The sequence below is a fragment of the Rhipicephalus sanguineus genome, chromosome 3 (assembly GCF_013339695.2).
Source record: "Rhipicephalus sanguineus isolate Rsan-2018 chromosome 3, BIME_Rsan_1.4, whole genome shotgun sequence".
In the NCBI taxonomy this organism is placed as follows: domain Eukaryota; kingdom Metazoa; phylum Arthropoda; class Arachnida; order Ixodida; family Ixodidae; genus Rhipicephalus; species Rhipicephalus sanguineus.
Genome location: NC_051178.1, coordinates 58850187 through 58868578, shown reverse-complemented (window position 1 = coordinate 58868578; position 18392 = coordinate 58850187). Strand labels below are relative to the sequence as shown.

The 18392-nt window shown below is 45.2% G+C and overlaps 1 protein-coding gene across 1 annotated transcript in view; it reads right to left on the bottom strand.

Moving 5' to 3' along the window:
* Positions 1-17019, bottom strand: part of LOC119386663 (coiled-coil domain-containing protein AGAP005037) — a 481393-nt gene extending 464374 nt beyond the window's left edge. The window contains exon 1 of the mRNA XM_037653953.2: positions 16784-17019. The gene's annotated coding sequence lies outside the window, so the exon portion shown is untranslated. The remainder of the gene's footprint in view (positions 1-16783) is intronic.
* Positions 17020-18392: the final 1373 nt, after the last annotated feature.

Sequence of the window (18392 nt, the reverse complement as noted above, 5' to 3'; positions counted from 1 at the left end):
CCGGGCAGCGGAAATGTACCATCGGTTGGACATGCAAGATCATATCATCACTCAGCGGCTCAGAGAACATCTCTCGCTGCTCGCGCGAAAAATTCAGCCTCAGCGAATGCTGCAGGCATCGGTGCCAAGGCTGCAGGACTGCCCTGCAAGGACAGCAACCTGGACGTGAATTTGCTGGACCGTTTTAGAAACATGTGCCTGCTTCTCAGAGAGTCGAACAAGCGCGCACGAAGGTCTGTTGACCTAATTGCCCACTTCCGCGAGCTGGCAACAAAGAAAGTTCTCGGTCAGCGCGCCAAGTGCCGAGAGATGCTTCAAGGATAAGTTGAAATGGTGATAGGCTGCCGACGATACCGCAAAGCATCGTCGAGAAAACAGAAAGATGATCGCGTACGGAGGCCGTCCAGGGAATGCAGTACAGAAAACGCCTGATACAAAACTATCAGAAAAAGTGGACCAAGGTGTCCACTTTACAACTACGATCAGCAACCTTGCCTGGCAAACGGGAAAACAACAATGTTAATAAAGGCGATGTCGTACTGGTACATGTTGAAAGCCTACGTCATCGGATGAAGCAACTATGGAGGAGAGTGAAGTGAAAGTGAAGCAACTATGGAGGAGAAAACGAACACCTTCGCTCCTGTATATCAAGCGACAAGGCACTGTACCTTCCCGAACTATGGGCGGGACGTCCTATGGCGCCCGGGAATGTGCTGAATTTCCCGTGTTCATTTTGCAAAAAGAAGAAAGAAGACAAGTGCCGTTCTTGCTCGTTCAATCAGGATTTCCCTACCTAAATTAAAGCTCTGGAGCTAGGCGGACGCTAATGAACAACGATGTGAGTTTTTCAAGTATTTGGCAGCTTTTCCCTTCTCCGCATATTCGGGGGGGGGGGGGGGGATTTTAATGCAACAGTTGTTCACAAGAACGCACACGCACGTGTGACGTGTGTGTGTGTGTGTGTGTGTGTGTGTGTGTGTGTGTGTGTGTGTGTGTGTGTGTGTGTGTGTGTGTGTGTGTGTGTGTGTGTGTGAACGCGAGAAAAACGCAGCAGTCAAACTGCTCAATATTGCCCTTCTTATTGGGTGAACCTTTGCCCAGCAAAGCAAGTAATACAGCACAAAGGTAGCGCTGAGCGCAGTCTTTAGTCGTGTATAATATCCTCGTTGAGTGAGGCGCTTCGGCTTTCATACATGTGTCATTGAAAACTTGAGTGTTATGGCTGGTGCGCGCGCAAGTTTGGCAGTTTACTCAACCGTACGCCGCGTACATGCAAACTTAGTAGAACCTTCGGGAATATTTCAAAAGGTTGCCAAGGATACAGGCGCGGCCTGCGCCGAGTGACAACACATTTTAAAGATTAGGCGGTGAAACACGGTCGTCACGAAGAAGGAAAATAAGTGCGCGTGTCGAGTTATCAGCCCATGAAAAGACGGATTCGCGCTACAGAGAAATAAAAAAAGTGCTCACTTATCAAAGACATTACGTGGCAATCCCCAATGCTGAAAGAAAAAAAAATAAAAACAAAAAGAGAACAAACAAGTTCGCATTTGTTGTTCGAACAAACAAGTTCAAATGCGTCCGCATTTGAAGGTTGCGAAATTTACACAAACTCCAGTGAAGGTATTTCCTCATGCACCGTTCGGTAAGGAGTGCCCGCCGTGAAACGGGGATAGAGCCACTCGAAGAAGTGTAATCTTGCTTAAAAATAGCACGACGGTGCGTAAACATGTGGAGATGCTTCGCGAACGCTGAATTCCTCGGTAAATACCAGGCCAGCTGCTCATGTTATTCGTACTTGAGCACTAGCCAGAAGAACGTCAAGCTTCTTTTTATAATCTGCGGCGGGAGAGCGCCATACGCACAGCGTTTAAACTTCACTTTCATGTTTTTCTGCTTTATAAAAAGCCCGTTCACATAACTGCCGGAAAGCGGCACATTTCCTGTCCTAGATAAGGATTCCCACTTGAGAGATGAAGAAAAATACACATAGTTATGTAGATATCCGCAAACGCGTCGACAGAAGCGATGGCGGTGGTGAGGGGATGTATACACCTGTTGATTTGTCGTTACTGCTTCGATGATGGCTCCCCACATAAGATCTCCGAGAAACGCGCTTTTATCGATCTTTTTGCCGGGAAGAGCATCATCTTGAAGCCGTAAGAAATAGGATCCCCGCCTCCGTAATCGTTTACAGCACAAAAAAATGTTGTACGCATTACGTGTGCAATGGAAGATTTTTACGAAGGAACATCGCGATTTCGCAAGACATTTGGTTGAGATGATTATAATTTTCTGGTACACTACACTATACCATTCTTTTCTGGTTATCTACAAAAAACTTTATTCTGACACAGCCGCGCCTATGTGAGGAGACGCAAGAAATAAGAAACGAAAAAGCAAAACAGAAAAAGACACTCAACATTCGAAAGTGTAGCGCGAATATCTGTCCGAAATGTACGGGGAATTTAGAGTATAATTTCAAGCAGTCTAAAGAAGGAGGTAGTCATGCAACATAGAAGAATTTGGACAGAAGCGTAGAAAAGCGAATCGCCATAATTTGCATCCATTATACGGCAGACGGAATGTAACACTTTACGTTGAAGATTCACGTACATAAGGAGTGACAGATTTAGCCGGAGAGTGCGTGAAAAAAAAAATGAGACCATTCGTGGTAAAGCTTTTTTTCTCTCAACTATTATGTATGCAGCCCTGCTGCCTTCTTTATCGCGGATACTATATAACCCAAGAGGAGCAGATCGTGAGATGTGATTGATGTTTCTTGTACGCGAATACTGTTTTCGTAGCAGACGCGCGAATTTTTTTATTAGCTTTAAGATTGCGTAACAAAGGCAGTTAATTTCTGCTATTTAAGTATACCACTTAGAATATGCCTCCGAACACTATACTAATTAGCACGTTTGTAAATGTGCACGCTTGACCACTACACAACTCAGGAAACATTTCAACATAATTACCCTAATTTAGTTTACACAGGTGAAACAGTAGCTTTCAAAAATAAAACATTTTTAGAATTTCAACTTCAGTTTTACGTGATGAAGCAACACGCAGCTGTTATCTTTCAAGTTCTCGTATTTCCTCAACAAAAGTCCAAAGACCACGATTACTTGAATCTACGGTCCGGAAAATAGCTTTTCTTGTTTAGCTATTGCGCGCCATATTTGTGGGAGTGTTTGAAACGAACACGATATCTTAAAGTCGTCACAACAAGGTTTACTAATGGTATTAGAGGGGTCCTGAACCACCCTTCGTGCTTGGTGAAAAAACACATGCAGCGGAAAGCAGACGCTGCTGTGAACACTCGAGCCCAATCTTGCAGTCTTGCGTGGCAAGGGGAGCTTACAAGCGGAACGCGAATTTCCCGCTTTCGCAAGCGCCCTCTTCTCATACAGAGGTCCCTCCTCGCTCTCTTCGGCGTTACCGGCGGCTTCTGTATGGCGTCATACAGCAGACTGCTGCGATTTCCCGATAAACAAAGAACAGCGTTTGGATCGATGCGGATGTCTCTGCATGCCTTCTCTACAGACGGATGACATCTCCTACTTGCACGTTAAGGCGTACATAGAGGTATTAATTGCCCGATAAGATATATTAGGTATTAAAATGTCTTTATAGATATATTGCAAGTGTGATACATGACTTCGCATTCCGAAGCACTCGAGTTCGGAAACGAATTGCTTATTTAGGTTTCCGGTAACGCGACTTTCGCACTTTTCTAAAAAGACTGAAGCATGTTGCACAATAAGCGGTGTAATGAAATGCTGCTGTGGGTACCAGATTATCAAAATTGTTTGATAAGAACAGTGCGAATGCTGTACAATATTTGCAAACTGTTATAAGAAACATTATTCTTCGATTCAATTCAATTCACGACCCACACCTATTCGACACGGTTCGAGAAATTTAGTATTCGATAGCTACCTTACGCAGCTAAGCCGCTTTTGAGTGAGCGTACTTTGAGTGCGTGTGTACACAGGTCCTCTATTTAATAGATCCCATTTTAGACTAAGATAGAGGGGAGGTCCACAAGTACAGTTAAGTTACAGCTAAGCCTCCCTCCAACAAATGCATGCGCATTCTTATATAACACCACTCGCCCCGAGTACATATCTATCCCTACGTCCATTAAGCTATTACCGTACAGACCTTTACTTAACAGGCAGTCGCGCCGCGGAAGAACGGCAGCAGCGAATCGAATCAAGTGAAGAGCGCACGTCCGCTAGTGCGCTCTTCCGACAGCACCCTAATGTGAACGTTTTATGCTCTCATCATCAGTGGCCTCCGTTGCCATGGATACGATATGCGGCAGCAGAAAAGAGGCACAGCGAGGTCCACTCCGAACAGCGCAGCCAACGAGGGCCGTGGCCATAGGCAAAGGGCTGTACTCGGGTTCCGGCTCAGTTGCATTAACTTCATGAATATTTAGAGCGTCGTCTCCTCTCAGGGCAGCTTTCATCTCTGACACGCGCCCAATGCTCTGCTGCCGCTATATAGTGTTGCGGAAGCTTTCATTTTTGTTATTTGTTTTTTCTTTCATATAGAGCTACAGAATAAGAGGCCAGAGTTACCTCTAGAATGGAAATATACCAAAGAATTCTGTAGTGTCATGGCTACAGGTGATTCACTAGCGGTCCCGCGACATTTACCTTGAGTTTATAGCATGTATACCTGCGTTGTGCGCTAGGTGCGGTGCGGATTTGGGCGTTCTGCTCTAGTGCAGTGCGGGCGCCGCCACGATGTTAACAGAGACATGATAGCCTGGAGCGGTATCAGACGCGCATGTGCACAGGGCCTAGCGTATCCCGTTTTCCCGCAAAGCCAATACTCTACCAGTGTGTCATACGTCACCTGTCGCTTTCTGAACGCCTGCTATTTGTGTGTCAAATATAAGAGAACTGCTGCATATGTTATTATTGGTGTGTTTTAACACACCAGGAATTGACTGGACCACACTTAAATTTTCTCATCATCATCATTTCTTAAAGAACAAATGCAGCGTATTGTTAGATTTTCTCGCTTTTAATTCCCTACAGCAGCACAATAGTATTGCCAATTCCTGTGGTAACGTCTTAGATCTGTGTATTTCTAATAATCAACCTATCGAAGTATCACTCTCTCACATCTCCCTTGTTCGTCCTGACAAATTTCACCCACCACTCAAACTAACACTCTGTATTTCACCAGAAAAACCAAGCTTTCCCAGAAAAATCGACAGATTTGCCTTCAAGCGAGGTGACTACGTTGGCTTGTACCATGACTTGTCCACCACAGATTGGTCACTGGTAACTGACAAACCCAATGTTGATGATCAAGTCGATCAGTTTACGGAGCTTATCTTGACCAGCATGCGCAAGTTCATTCCCCAGTATACACCTCATCATTGTAAATATCCCTCCTGGTTCTCATCAGAACTTATAGTGCACTGAAACATAAAGATCGTGCACACAGGAAGTATAAACGTTCTGCATCAACTCATTTGAAGGAAGAATTCTGTCGTTTTCGTACTCTTTGTAAACGCCTTTATAAACAGGATCACAGTCTATATATTTCATTTTTAGAAAAAAGCGCGTCTGACAGGCCGGCTGAGTTTTGGAAGTATGTGCGCAAACGGTCGAGCAAAAGTGGCGAGTCCTTCAGGATACTGGACCCAAATGGAGTAGAAGTTCAAGCCGTTGCTGACTGTTTTGCCATGCATTTTTCATCTGTCTATAAGTCTCCAGCCTCTGTAGCTAGTAGCGGTCGACAGGTTAAGGCAGTTGGCACAGCTGATGCTGTGTCGCTAGATGAAGATTCCATTTCAGAATGCATTAAGCGCTTGAAACCATCCTTTTCAGCTGGCCCAGATGGCATCCTCTCTGCCATACTAAAAGCCTATGGCAGTATACTTGTCCCAGTATTGACTACCATATTTAATAAGTGTCTGCATGCTTCAACGTTTCCTAGCATGTGGAAAACTGCTCGTGTTTTCCCAGTGTTTAAGTCTGGCTGTAAAAGTGACGTCTCGAACTACCGCCCTATTTCCCTTCTTTGTGCCGCATCCAAAATCTTTGAGCTTGCTCTTCACAAAATATTGTCTTTTGATGTAAAAAATTCATTGATTGTGAATCAGCATGGGTTTCTCGATGGCCGCTCAACTATCACTAATCTTGCCAGTTTCATGATGCAAGTCTCCACGCCTATTTCGCAGAGAGGACAGGTTGACGCTATTTACTGTGACCTTAGCAAAGCTTTTGATGTTGTCAGCCATTCGCTGCTTGTGGATAAACTTGCACACTTTGATGTTGATTCTTCAATTGTGAATCTCCTCCATAGCTATCTTCTTGATAGATTATGTTACGTTGCCGTTAATGGCCAAACGTCCTCTTTGTATAAAGCTACTAGTGGGGTTCCTCAAGGGTCGGTACTGGGCCCACTCCTCTTTTTAATTTATGTTAATGATGTTTCTTCTGTCATTCGGAATTCTTCTTTCCTTTTGTATGCCGATGACATAAAGACATTTAAGGATATTCATTCAGTTATCGATTGTCGCTTGCTGCAATCTGATTTGTGTTCTTTTTCTGAATGGTGCAAGAGCAATAACCTCTCCCTAAATATTTCAAAAACCAAGGTAATGAGTTTCACTCGAAAAACATCTAGTGTGCCATTTTTATATTCTGTCAATTCTGTGTCGTTGTGTAAGGTATGTGAGATCAATGATCTAGGTGTTCTTTTTGATAGCACCTTACACTTTTCTGCTCACGCTAAGCGTGTTGCTTTGCGGGGTCTTCGCACCCTAGGCTGCGTTTGCAGAATGTCTAGAGAATTCCGTTCTCCTGTGCCCTTCCGAAAATTGTACACCGCGCTATGTCTTCCTCAACTAGAGTATGCATCTGTGATCTGGAATGGCATTCCTAATTCCAGCAGCAACGCCATTGAGCGGGTCCAGAAAAAATTCCTAAGCATTTACAACCATCGTTTCGCTAGAAATGACTCTGGATCTCATTCTAACGCTGCTGGATTATTATCATTGCCATCACTTTGCTGCCGACGAAATCGCGCTGATCTGTTATTTCTTTACAAGCTTGTGCATGGTATCATATCCTGCCCTGTACTGCTCAACTGTATTAATTTCCGAATTCCACGTAAGCTGACATGAGAGAATAGACCTTTTCATGTAACCGCCTGCCTCTGTGAACATTCGACCATTGGCAGGATACAACGTCTTTACAATGCTTACTTTTTGGAGCTCGATGTTTTTCACAGCTCCCAGTCGTTGTTCTGCTCCGAGCTTTGCACTGTACTTACATAGCCTTGTACACTGTTGATATTTTTTTTCTGCCTGCGCATAGTTGTATATGTGCAATATTGTAACGTTTTTTATCCCTGATATATTATGAATGTTTCCTTTGTTTTTTTTGTTTTTTTTTGTTTTTTTGTTCGCCAGTACAAAGACCTTACGGTTGTTCCTGGGCACATTAAATAAACGTTTGATTTGATTATTATTATTATTATTATTATTATTATTATTATTATTATTATTATTATTATTATTATTATTATTATTATTATTATTATTATTATTATTATTATTATCTCTTGCACAGCTATCTGCTCAATAGATCTTGTTATGCTGCCGTAAATGGCCAAACCTCTTCTTTGTATAATGTGACTAGTGGGGTCCCTCAAGGGTCGGTATTAGGCCCACTCCTATTTTTAATTTACGTTAATGATGTTTCTTTTGCCATTCGTAATTCTTCTTTCCTCTTGTATGCCGATGACATCAAGATATTTAAGGAAATTCATTCAGTTAACACTGTCGCTTGCTGCAGTCAGATTTGTGTTCTTTTTCCGAATGGTGCAACGGCAATAACCTTTCTCTCAAAGACGAAATTCATGTCTATCACTCGCAAAACATCTAGCGTGTCATTTCAATACTCTGTCAATTCTGTGTCCTTATGCAAGGTTTATGAGATCAGTGATCTTGGTGTTGTTGTTGACAGCGCGTTAAACTTTTCTTCTCACGTTAAGCGTGCTGCTATGCGGGGCCTTCGTTCTCTCGGATGTGTTTAGAATATCTCGAGAATTCAGGTCTCCCATGGCCCTACACAAATTGTACACGGCAATATGTCTTCCACAACTTGAGTATGCGTCCGTGATATGGAATGGCATTGCTCAATCCAGCGGTAACACCATTGAACGAGTCCAAAAAAAAAAAAAATTCCTCAGCATATATAACCATCGATTTGCTAAAAATGACTCTGGATCTCGTTCAAATACTGCTGAATCATTATCACTGCCATCACTTCACTGCCGACGAAATCATTCTGATCTCTTATTTCTTTACAAGCTAGTCCACGGTATCATATCCTGCCCTGTACTTCTCAATTGTGTTAATTTTCGAATTCCGCGTAAGTTAGCCAGAGAGAACAGACCGTTTCATGTACCCGCCTGCTTCTTCCAACACTACCGTTCACAGAATACAAAGTCTTTATAATATTAATTTTTTTGATCTTGACGTTTTTCATAGTCCACAATCACTGTTTTTATCCGAGCTTTGCACTGTTTTGACATAGTATGGCACAATGTACAAAGTCTTCCCTTCTCCGTCTTTCCGCATAGTTGTATATATGCAATCTAATTTTTTAATCCCATTCAATATTTCTCATGTCTTATTTTACTCCTCCCCTTTTGTGTTCATTTCTCTTTGTCTACGTGTTTTTGCTCTTTTTATTTCTGAAGACTGTCTGTACTGTATTGTTTATTTTGATTGTTTTTTTTTTTGCGTGCGCCTGCACAAAGACCTCACGGTTGTTCCTGGGCACGTCAAATAAATGATTGATTATTATTATTATTATTATTATTATTATTATTATTATTATTATTATTATTATTATTATTATTATTATTATTATTATAATTAATGTCGGATGGATTATTAGATACCATCAGCAGGACCTCATCACGGGGCATGCCTTGCCGGGAAACTCCGGGATAATTTGGTCCGCCTGGGATTGATTAACGTACACGCAAGCTTAAGCACGCGTATTTAATTCTCAATAATAACTCCTACTGCAGCTGTGACCACTGGATACATGATAACAGATTCCACAAAGCGCTGCTTCAATTCATACACAACCCATACCTCAAAAGCACTCATTTAATACCCATATGTACATACCAAACAAACATGATGCCCTAAGCGTAAGTCTTCATTGCAAAGGAAAAAAACAAGGTATATACTTGAAGTAGGAAAGTCGTTCATCCTGGGCTTGGTGTACTACAACGTAAGGCCGTATATGCGTTCGTGCTTGTACCACTACTCAATTAGGCCCCCGCTTAATCCCATTACACTTGCGTCAATTATGCAAACTTTCAGCACGACGGCTTCTGCGTAGTTTCTATTTCGGTACAAACATCGTTATCCTACTAGGGCCTGGAGCTGTTCATAGGCACTTTAAGAAATAAATTAAAATATTAAACGAAAGAAATCAATTTTTCTTCGTTCGTCAGAAGCTACACATTGTAACACGACATGGATGGATATAAACGCCGACGTCTACGTTGAAATCCAGCAGCAAAACTAATTTACGTACTCGGCATTGCCAGCCTATTTTATATGATTTATTTCGGTATTAAGAACGGGCCTCAATCGCACGAATACCATGCCGTCTAATTCCTTCCTTCTTTCCTTCCTTCCTTCTTTCTTTTTTTTTTGAAATTCCTCTAAGTTCCCATGCTTATTCTCGATGCTTAACGTTCGACGTCGGCTGCCCAAAATTGAATTTCGAATATGTGGACGCCGTCTCGCATCCAGGCGGTGCTCCATCATGGAGATAATATTATATCTACCGCGTCAATGTTCGAGGGCCTGCATGGAATTTTTTTTAATACACACTAAAGCCACAACTGTATGGCTTCGTCTTTCCCATTCCTCTCGCCCAAAGTATTCTTCCGTGGCGTCGTATTGTGACTCTGCCGCATCTACTCCTTTTTTAACGTTGCGTCGCTCGCTAACCCTCGTATTTTTCGCCTAACCAAAGCAGAATTTCGCATAGAAATCGAACTCATCACTTGTCAACTTAAAGCAGGCCATGACGTTTGCCGCGCCGGCCTTTATGCACTCCACTCTACTGGTATTATTCGATTTCCAACGCGTTCAATCGAATTACGTTTTTCGTGGACCCCTTGAGTTTCCCAGATGGCGCTGGACGGAGTCACAATCAAATCTCAGATGAAGGAAGCATCGGAAGGGAGAGTATATATATATATATATATATATATATATATATATATATATATATATATATATATATATATATATATATATATATATATATATATATATATATATATATATATATATATATATATATATATATATATATATTTATTTATTATTTATTTATTATTATTTACGAATGCCGAACATTCTTTTCACAACAACCAAAGTATTTAGGAATAAGCAAGGTTCAGTAGACCCTCGAATATTTCGCTTCTCAAATTTCGGCATAGAAATATGCTATGTGGCGTTTTTTTTTTTTTTTCAAAACAGCCAAGTCCATGTTAAGTGAAACTGAGAAAAAGGCATTCGTTTGGTACTCAAATAATATGGTCGGGCCTGCTCGAACAATTTTTAACCAGTGTGCGCCAGTGCGCACGATAGCTAGCTAGCTATCGTCGGTGTTGAGGAGTAAAATTTGGATTTGGCTCTTATAGATTGCAGCATTTCATCTGGGTTTGAATTGGCTACACAAAAGTAACATAAATGGCAGCCAATGAACGATATAGCAAGATTTGGGCTAAAAGTTGACACCATTTTGTGATTTCGTCCTAGCCATCCTTTGTTTCATGGGCGTATTGGCGATGACTAGAATTGAAGAGCGAGTGATCCTTCCTGGAACAGGCGCACTGTCCTGGACTATCGGCAGCGTGTTCTTGTTCGCGGCGTCTATTGAAGGCCTCCAAAAAAATGCTTCAGCATTTCCTCCTCTTCTTAGCTTCTTAGCTGGTCTTATGCTGCGTCGTTTTGAATCGCTTCTTCTTCTTCACTGAATAGATCGGTGCCAAAAGACACCATAGTGGCACCAACCTCTCCTATTCATCATTTCAGTACAAAAAAATTCATTTCAAATGTCTTTGATTTCAAATGTACCGCCTCGGAGTGACAGAAGGAGATGATATTGTAGCGCTAAATTCGAAAAACACACTAAGATGCAAATAGAAGCAGGAAAGTCGGCCTCTTACTCTTTCTATTCGACATTTGCCCCACAACATCATGTCCTTCCGTAAGTGCCAACTCGCCCAAGAAACAACAGTTGTGCAGCGAAAGCCCGATAACGAAGCGACTGGGTCACAAATGAAACGGATTGGATGAGGCCATGTTGGTTGTTTTGGTCACGATTGTTGACACAACGCTGGTTTAATGAATCTGGCTCAGTCTGATTCAAACAGGTGCAGGATTTGACTCATTTTCGATTCGAAACTGGTTTTTTAAGTCCAGGTTATAATCAGGAATTGCTGCATTTTGATTTGAAATTTTAAATGTGGAAGACAGGCGTGCGTTCCGTTCAAATGAAATTTAGCCCAGTCTCGGTTTCTTGATTTGGATATTAAAAAAAAACACATATAACTTCGGAAAAGTTGAACCTTCCAAACTGGCTGGACTGCTTACACCACTCAGTGCTAACTGTGTGCCAATTTGAATTGGTAAGCGTAAACTTGTGCAATGGCTTGAATATTACCACTAAGTTGAGCTCAAATAACGCTTCCGAGATGGTAAACTGGTAGTCACACAATGACTTAGAAGACTTGTTCGCCCACAAAAAAAAACGACAAAAAGGGAGTCAGGTGTGAGTATGCGTTTCCCACTATTACAGCATGGGGGAACATGCGTAGTTTTACGTTAAGAACCTAAATGAGCTAAGCCCCCGTGTTCATAACACGCACGTACTAAAGATTTCTTCGCAACAAGAAACACTAGCCAGTGTTGGTGCTCGGCATATAATTAACGAAGGCGCTCGGCAGATGACAAGAAAGCCCTTACTAAATACCGTTTTGTGAATGCGGCCTCTGTTCTTAAAGTTAGTCTAACTCAATTAACTTTCAGCGCTACTTTCCTCGCTACTTGTAGTTAGCGTGCAATATTTTCGCCAATGACTTCATCAGCAGGCCTTTGAAGTGCTTCGTGACTACACTGAAGCATTAGAATGTTGGATATTCATCAATTGGACCGCCAGCACACCAGTCGATCAAGTAGCAGCGACTGCCTTTGATCTTAGGCCTACCTTCTTATAGGCAGGGGCAATGGCTTCGTCAGCATTTTGTTAATCTATGAAGTTCTTCTCTTTCGCGAACACTAAGACATTTTTGCCTCGTTTTCGTGATAGCAGAGAGAACTCAGCGAAGAGCCGTCCTCTCAGTGCAACGACACGCTGGAAAAATGAATATACTTCTTATGATTGCGATGGCGCGTAACTACAGCACATTGAAATGCCGAGTGTATTGCCTTGGGATGTTGAGAAATAAAGCAATTCACGTACGTTCGAATTACACAAATATTCACAGTATTATTTCTCTCTAATAGTGCCTATATGTATTTCTACAAGCACCTTCAGGACGTTATAGTTAGAAAGGATTATTATATTGCGTGCCAAGGTCACAGGATGACAGCTTCGGTACTAAGGGCTCAGAATATGCTACAAGAAAAAAATAAAAGGTAAAAATAATACGTGTGATTCTTGTCATGCACGCGCGCAATGTATTTTCCTTGTCAAATTCATCAAGAATTATCCTTTCTCTTACACGAAGGCGTAGATTTTCTATATGGCAGAAAAGGAGGGTGGGGGGTAAGCGGAATCAAGCTGAATTAACTTGGTGTTAGAAGTCAGGTACACAAGGTCAATGTGTAATTGCTGCGATGTCAATGTCAAAGTTTGCGTAAAGTTTATTGCAGTTTTATACAACATGTCTAGAACAAAATGCAGCTGTTAACAAGGACTGCAATGGTACTCGTCCTGGCGTGGTGGTGGTGAGGGGAAAGAGGGGGTGGAGCTCTCCTTCTTCCCCCCCCCCTCATAACTGACACCTCTGCTGGCACCCGACAGGAGACGCCATTCGTAAGTATATGATGACCGAGATGTCTGAGCCCCGGGAACGCATTTTAGATGTGAAGCATCTTATAGCGGAGTTCAATCCGGTGGTGGTGGTGTGCGGCGTGACCACCCTTACTGCGCATGCGCAAGCCCTCTCCACACACATCCTCACCCTCTCCACCTTCCCTCTCTCCCCTCCCATCTACCCCCTCCACTTTCCTTCTCCCATTCTCCCCCTCCCCCGACAATTTCTCTCTCCCCTCCCCCCTCACCCCTTCCCATTCCCCTTCTCCACTTCCCCTTTCCATCTCCCCCTCCACATACCCCCTCCTCTTTCTCTCTCTCCACTTTCCCTCACCCATTTCCCCCCGCCACTTTCTGTCTCTCCCCTCCCCCTCCCCATCTCACTTCCCCTCTCCCCTCCCCTTCTCCTCTCCCCTTTGCCTCTCTCCCCTCCCTCCTCCACTCCCCCTCTGAAACGCGGGCTCTACATGCCGAAACTCTGCTTCGCATCGCCTCAGGTCCCCTTTAGCGGGAGATGGTGTGATTTTTTTACAGCGAAAGCTGTTATGAGATCATTTCACCAGCCGTTTTTGGCGCCGTAGTTGTCCGCCGCCGCCGCTGCCGCCGCCGCCGCCGCCGCCGCCGGTGTCCGTAACCAGTATCGCTCGAAATAAGAAAAAAAACGAAATAAGAAAAAAATTCCAGGATGGATCGAGGTTCGAACCTGGGCCCTCTGCGTGGGAGCCCAGTATTCAACCTCTGAGCCATGCCTGTGCTTGAAACTGCTTCGCAAAAAGGTCCTATACAGGCTTCATGTCGGGAAGGAGCCACGTAAGCATACGCAATATAGCGTGGTAGAAGAGTAAAATAAGCACCAAGCGTCGCACAACGCGAATTCTGTAACCAGGCCTCACACAATGCGAATTGCGCAACGAGTAGGTTGTTGAATGCTTCCAACCCATTACAAGGGGCTCTGCCATAATTCTTCATCGTCATCAGGCACAGCATCAACAAAGTGCGCATAATGCCTTACATGCGTTTAGCAGGTACCAACGCTCTCCGTAGAATGACGAAAAATGGCACAGTGCCTGCTGCCCTACTTCTCAAAAATTACAATGATTTATAGCGTAGTGGGTTCCTCGCAAGTGCACTTGTATTGGTTGCCAAGGAAGCCCATAAGCGCATGATCCACTTCCTCGGGCTCTCAGTAAAATTACAATGATTTATAGCGTAGTGGGTTCCTCGCAAGTGCACTTGTATTGGTTGCCAAGAAGCCCATAAGCGCATGATACATTTCCTCGGGGTCTCAGTAATGTTCTTCGCCCCCCCCCCCCCCCGTTTCTCTCCCACGTCAAAGTATGTTATACAGCATGACGGTAGAGGGAAATAGCGACCGGGCGTTACCCAATGCAAATTACATAACTGGTGGGCCGTTTAAAGATTCCAACCCATTACAAAGGCTGCCATAATTCTTCATCGTCATCAGTCGCCGCGTCAACATAGTGCACATAATGCCTTACAGACGTGTAGCTGGTGCCTGACGAATGACGAATAATGGCTTAGTAGGTGCTTCCCAACTTCACAAAAATTGTGGTTTATGGCGTAGTGGGTACCTTTCTAGTATACTTGTATTCTAGCCCCAACAGAGCTTAACGGGCTCTAAAACGCCGCTCTTCCAGCTTTCGCTGTGACTGTGCTGCGGTTTCAGCGGAGGCCTGGCGTTTTTTCACATCGTAGTATTCGCATCACTTGTCAGGCAATTTCAACGCGTCAAGCAAAACACTTAGTCTTCGTGTCGTGCACGCGACAATATAGCAATGTAATAAAAGAGAAAATAAAAGAAGTACTGATAGCGAAACCTTCCGAAAATCGATCATTATCCAGAGCGATTATGTGTATACAGCGAACGTCAAAGAGTGCCGCCTAATGGGAGAGTTCGCTGTGCGACACATCGACAGTGTATGCAAATGAGCACAGCGCTCGTGGCAACAATCACAGATCGGAGCGGATGCGGGACACATTCAGCCCCGTCCTGCGCGGAATAATCGGTCGATCGCGTTCGTACCTCGCACTGATCAACTTTATCTGTATACATTCGATGCGCACACATTCTGCAACGGGTATAGATAAACCGAATAAAGAAGCACGTAGAATACGAAGCTTCAAATCGAGAACAGTACACTCGTAGCTGTGGAAATGGCAAATACTGACTCAGCTAAAGTTGCGCGATAATGACAGCAGGGAAACGCAAACATCCACAAGCAGTCAGTAGCGACTATTACAGTCGCTAGTTGTAGAAAAGCTGCGCGCGGAGCAGCTTCTACGTTGCTTTTTCGACGTAAGCGGTAGCTTACGTGAAGCTCGCTTTTTTTGCCGGCATTAACTCTCTCTGAGGAGAATATAAGGACAGAAAAATAAGTGAAGTGCACAAGCAACAAAACGCCAGCAGGGAATTGATGTTCGTGGATAGCACGGAAATGCGAGGTGATTAGGGGAGCGCGCATCCCAAAACGACGTACCGGCGAGCAAACAGGTGAGTGGCATTACGCGTCCAAGGCCACGCCCAACTGCGGACTTTGCACCGGGCGCGATGTTCTACAACAGCGGCGCAGTAGGAGAGCTTAGCGGCACACAGTGCGCAGCCGAACACAATCGGTCGTTTAGCCTGGAAAAACGAAAGTTTGCTTTAGCCTGTGCTGCGTTGCCAAAGGATTTAGTCGGACCCGATGTTGAATGCAGCACTTCCATCAGCGACATCCACTTCACGCACTTGTCGGGCACTGCATCTCAATAAAAAAGTTTACCCGCCACGACTCTATTTACCCTCTTTCTTTTCTTCCCTTTTTCTCGGGTAATGACGCTGCGAAATGACATTTGCTGCGTTAATTCTTGTCTGAGAACCGTATCTGGTAAACGCAAGCTTCATTCATAGCCTCATTTCAGATTTGTAAGCGTTTGGCACCTAGCAAAATGGCTAGGTGGACAGTTTTTCTTAGCATATATATTGGCCGTATCTCACTCTGTGCGCTCGGTTTATGCATCGCACTGGAGGCAGCACAGTGTGTACCACTGACTTTCCGAGGCAAGTGAGTCGACCGATGACCTAGGCCGCATTCGTCACGACAGAAGACGAAAGTGTGGGAGGACGACCTTTCCCTCAAGCTGCGGCTCCCTCCGGGAGGGTCAGTGCACTCCGCGCTCTGCGCGGTGCGCGCAGGCGGCATGTCGCGGGTGCCGGTTGGCCACCCCGGGTGGCATGCGGTCGCGGCCCGACTGTCGATGAGCGAGAGGGAAAAAAAATAACTGTGCCGGTTGCCGTTTCGTAACACTTTCTTCCGCGTGCACTTAAAATGAATTTTCCTATGAGGCGAAAGGGATAAAAAAGAAACAAGCATCGCTTCCCTCGGCTGCAATCCTCCTATTCCTTCAGGGTCTGTTCTCACTGAAACAAAACACGGTGGTGCTACCGTGTCGCAACTCCTGCACCCGCAGAACAAGTAGCGTGCAATTTGCTTAAGCATCCCGTTTGACTTCCCCTCTCCTGTCTTCGAATTGCAGGCTCCGCCGATGCGGCGCATCTCGCTGCCAGCGCGCTGGAGCTGGCCTTTCACGCCTCGGTAACAAGGACAAGTGTGCCCATTTGCGGGCCAGCAGATAAGCAAAAAAAAAAGAACAGAGCAAAAACTCACCAGCAGTCGGCGTCGTCGGTGCGTGGTCAACCACCGGCGCCGTCAGCGCTCCCAATAGCCCGGCGACGTCGACGCTGGCCACGAGTACAGCATGTGAGTGTGTACAGATATTTGTATATGTATCCGCCGCGGACAAACGATGCAATAGTTGCACGCAGTGGGATGCTGGCGCTCGCTCTCTTCCGCTGGCCCTTGCGTTGAGCGCACGAGGGAGAACCGGAGTCGTCGCTTGCTCGGCTTTACCCGGATGAATTGCGTGCGCGTGGCTTAGCAGTGCAATGCCGCCGCTCTTGCAGCGAGCGAGCTGCAGCGCCCAAGGCACGGGTCTTCCCCAAAGCAGGAGTGTAGGGGAAGAAAAGGGTTTCGAGGAGGGAGCGGAGCAGCGCGCTCGCGCGCCGCGCTCTGGCAGCAGCTCGGCGGGATGTCGCGGGCCCGCCGATCCGCAGCGGGAAGAATCGCGGGCCGCAAAAAAAAAGGAGAGGGGAAAAAAAAGGAAGACCGGGATCCCAGCGCGGCCTGGCGTCGCCGCCACCGCCGCTCGTAGGCCCGGGCCCGGCGGCGAGGAAAAGGGCATAGTGCGAGAGAAACAGGGAACACGAAGAGGAGAGGCAACCGGAGACCCGGCTAAGGCATGCTCTAGGCGACGGCGGCGCCGCCATTGCTGGTAGGACGCCTACGGAGGAGGTAGTGACCCGGGCCCGGCTCCAGACCCGGGGCGCCATCTGGCGTTAAACTGGCACATCGAAACCCCTTTCCCGTGGTTCAACGTCCCTTCGCTTCCGTCGAGCGGATCGCATCTAAGTCACGTGGCGCTCTCTTTTTTTCCTCCCAAGCTGCCTTGGAAAACGATGTGAAGGACGTGCGTGGGCTTAATGTGCAGACGTGTCATTTCTCTTTTTTGAGCGGAGATTGAATGCGCCAGCGCTCCCGGCTTCCAGGGCGAGTTCGCTTCAACTTAGGGCTGGCTTTGACTGGGATATGACTTTACTTTCTTCGTCGCTCTTATATCTCACTCTTTCGTTTGCGTCTCTGTATATACGGGCGCACGCCTGGAACCCGCTTCCGTCCATCTGAGTATCTGTTGTCAGTTTCCATGCAGGAATATGGGATTCAAAGCTCATGGGCCGGCAGCAGTGGCGTAGCCATGGGGCGTAGCCACCCCCGCCTCCCCCGAGATCTTTTTCTGCCATGAGAGACAGAGCACCAAATGACACTCGAGCACACTTCCCTGCTCCCACATTGGATCAAGGACGTTCCCCCTCCCCTCCCGAAACAAATTTCTGCCTACACTACTGGCCGGCACCATAATTGCGTATTTAGTCCTTTGTAAACGAATATAAGACACCGAGGTACGAAGATTTGGGAAGAGTAAAGACGGCCAAACTGCGCTGACGATGTCTTTAAAACGGGAATATACGGAGCGGGATTCAGAGTATTCAAAATGATTCAGAACATTCAGAACTTTTATTTTTTTCCGGGGTAAGAGTGCATAACGCACAAGCAAGTACTGCGCATCCGTCTAATATTAATGCAAGAAGCGGCGCGATTCATTCCGATGGATGTTTATGAAAGTGAATGAAAGGCTCAAGTAAAATCTTTGAGCACAAAT